At 41.6% G+C, this 3,394-nt stretch overlaps 1 long non-coding RNA gene across 1 annotated transcript; it reads right to left on the minus strand.

Moving 5' to 3' along the window:
- Positions 1–557: 557 nt before the first annotated feature.
- On the minus strand, positions 558–1,033 carry LOC143736615 (uncharacterized). The gene is made up of 2 exons (XR_013203506.1): positions 953–1,033; positions 558–870 (listed from the first exon to the last, which is right to left on the minus strand). It is a non-coding gene; the product is annotated as an uncharacterized LOC143736615 (long non-coding RNA).
- Between the last annotated feature and the right edge of the window lie 2,361 nt (positions 1,034–3,394).

The following is a 3,394-nucleotide window of genomic DNA, read 5'->3' on the forward strand; positions in this document are numbered from 1 at the left end:
ATTATGTTTTAAAGTTAGACCATAGTCTTTACAAGAGTGTGGAACTTTGCATCACTACGGTGTGACAACATATGTTGGCGTGTAAAAATACATCCAAACATTTAAGCACAACTATTTACACACATACTAAGCAGGATAATATCTAATTGTAGATTGTGAACACACCATTATCTGATTACTTGGGGTCAGAGAACGATTTTTGAACAAAATTTTGTGCTGGATCTAAAAAATAAAGGTATTAGTTAATAACAAAAACTTTAAATCAACATGAAAACCATAATATAAATAAATAAAATATAGTTCGAAAATTACTTCCATAATATTTTCCTTTAGTAAAGCTATGCCCGTATCACCCAGCACAAAGTTTTGCGTTTGTGGTTGAGACCTCGCAGAGATTACACCAATATTAGAGTTCTCAAACATTGCCTGTTTTTTAAGGAATACAAACTTTGCCATTGTTTATTATGTGCAATATATCATTATATGGCCAGTTTGGTTTCTTCTTACTTGTACAATATACTTGGTTCTAAATAATAAAATTAAAACTCCATCACCAATCAATTATTAAAAACATTTTATTTTTAAAAAAACTGTTTAAGTACATAATGCCAAACAATAGGCTACAACAGTTGTTATTGCAGTTTCTTCATGAGAGATTCTTCATGCTTGAACAAAGCGTTGACCAGGTCGTTGGCAATGCTTTCACAATTCACATAGTCCAGCGGTTCCCTCGTCTTCATCTGGTGTGTTGGATTCGCTCGCACATTTGTAACTGATTCATTGAGCAATCAAGATTGTCAATTATTGGATCAATGTTCTTCACTTTTTCAACCAACTGACTGGTGTTTGCTTTCAGAAACCTTTGATGATCTGAGAATATAAAAATTAAAACAATAACAGGAAAAAGGAAAATGAAGACAAAATGGGAAAGAATATAAAGATTGAATCTAACCTTGTATTATCCTGTTTCTCTTCTTTCCCAGTATCCCCGTTTGGGCAGTATTTGACTCTGATCAAATCTGCAGTAAATAAATAAGTTTGATAAGACTGCAGTAAAATAAAGGGCTGATGAAGGCTGTAGTAATAGTTACAATTCTGAGTCTGAATAATCCAGGAGCATGACACCGCATAAAATAAATTAATCTTGGCTTATTCTACAAAACTCGATCCAATAGTACCAAAACCATAAAAAAATTCTGTATTGCAAATGTGCACATGCCAATGTTAGACCAGAATGCGACCTTCCTTAAAATTGCCCCCAAATAGTTAACTACGACTGCTTAATTAAGATTAATTTTATACATTACATAGGCGAAAACTGTTTTAATAGTTTCTCGTGTATTAATAGTTTCTCGTATATTACACTTAAAATATGCCGGCACATTTGGTTTGGCAGAAGTCATATTGATCTCAAAGGAGCCAAGAGTTAAACCTGATCGGCGAAAACACATGGCCATCATCAGATGCAGAGATTTTGCCTGTTTACATAAAATATCTGTCAGTTCATCTGTCATTATACATAGAGTGCAACAGTGCCCCCCCCCCCCCCCTTTTCATTCTTATTTCCCATAGTGATTTTAAAAAATATATATTTATATATAAATATGCATATATAGCTTATACAAACATTTCAGTATTTTGAGAGGGTAGGGAGATTATGTCATTTGCAGTGCTTCATGGGAGTGGGCAGAGCTATTTTGGAGAGTGTTGCTTTTTTTTTTTTTTAACTATGTTTGACATAATTTTCACTACAGCATCATGGCTCATGGGTAATGTAGTTCCCTTTCAAGGGAACTCGAGCTGCGTCAAGCTGTGGGAACGCCTCTGCGTGTGTGCGTCATGAAGTACGTATGGAATCAGTCCAATGGAGAGACGGAACGTCATAGGCGGGTGACGTCATCTACCAGGAAACTATAAAGCACCCCCAAAACACAAGCGCGACAGCTTCTTTGCCTTCAGTAAGCGCTATATGTGGATCTGTCTCAAGTGTTTTTGTCTGTCACTAAGCAGGAGTTTTACTATTTCCAAAAACTATATATATATATATATATATATTATATTGAGAGACAATGGCGAGCGAACAACAATTTAAGAAGTGTGTTCCTCCCTGCTCGCGCTATTTAACGAGCGGGGATACACACAGCTTATGTGTTGTTTGTTTGGGAGTGCAGCATGCCCAGTCAGCTCTCGAGGGGGCTGATTGTGAGCATTGCGAGCGTTTGCCTCTTAGAACGCTCCGCTCCCGCCGATTACTCTTTGAGGAGAGTGGTTCGGTTCGCGATCCCCGCGGATCGGGTCCCGCTTATGCCGAGGCTGAGCGGCGACGTCATTCGTGGGGATCGCAGATGGATCTAACAGCGGGGCTTGAGACGGGCTCTGCCCTATCTCAGCCCTTACCTGTTAGATCCAGTGCCTCAGTCTCGGGTTCGGAAGCACGCTCTGCGGTTTCTTCCCCCCGAACTGAGGCCCCAGTACTGCAAGTATCCAGTTCTGAGGATCTGGATGTTGTTAGTCTGGATGCGGGAGATGTCGATGATTCGCCATCTCGCTCTCCCGAAAGTGAGGAGCTTATGGAGGTGCTCACTCGTGCTGTTTCTAAATTAAGCATCGAGTGGCCAGCTGTTAGGCAGGAGTCTAGAGAAAAATCTAAATTAGATGAAAGATTTTTGGCTTCCCGTTCTCAACCTCCACGCCGGTGCTTGCCCTTCTTCCCTGATCTCCACACAGAGGTTTCGAGATCGTGGAAAAAGCCGGTCTCTTATTCAAACATTGTGGGGGCTAAATCTCATGGTTATGGGGCGATGCCCAAAGCAGAAGAGGCGCTTGCTTGTCATCTTTCTGCTGAAGCTGCATCTTCTTTTAAAGCACAACTTTTACCCTCTAAGCCTCTTAGAAGTACGTCAGCTTTAGTGGGTAAGGCGTATTCGGCGGCCGGTCAAGCCTCGGCGTGCCTGCACACGATGTCCATCTTGCAGGCATACCAGGCTGACTTATTAAAGGATGTGAGTGACACTCAAGAGGTCAGCACTGACGTAGTTCGCGAACTGCGTCAGGCTGCAGATTTATCTCTGCGCGCCACCAAGGAGTCGGCCAAGCTAATGGGCCGTACTATGGCAGCCCTGGTGGCCGCAGAGAGGCATCTATGGTTAAATCTCTCTGGTATGAAAGAAAAAGACAAAGCTTTTCTTTTGGACGCTCCGCTCTCTCCTCATGGTCTTTTTGGTGATTCTGTAAATACTGTCATAGATAGATTTCAGGAAGAGAAGAAACAGTCGGCAGCGTTTCAGAAATTTATGCCTCTTAAAATTCATGTCCCCGGTACTGCTGGGCGGGAGCAGTCCAGGCCGTCAGTCAGCTCCTCACATAGGGCGCAACAGAAGCAGAGTGTCGCGTC

The sequence above is a fragment of the Siphateles boraxobius genome, unplaced genomic scaffold, assembly GCF_051911475.1.
Source record: "Siphateles boraxobius isolate OS27281-9 unplaced genomic scaffold, OSU_SipBor_1 130, whole genome shotgun sequence".
NCBI classification, from domain to species: Eukaryota; Metazoa; Chordata; class Actinopteri; order Cypriniformes; family Leuciscidae; genus Siphateles; species Siphateles boraxobius.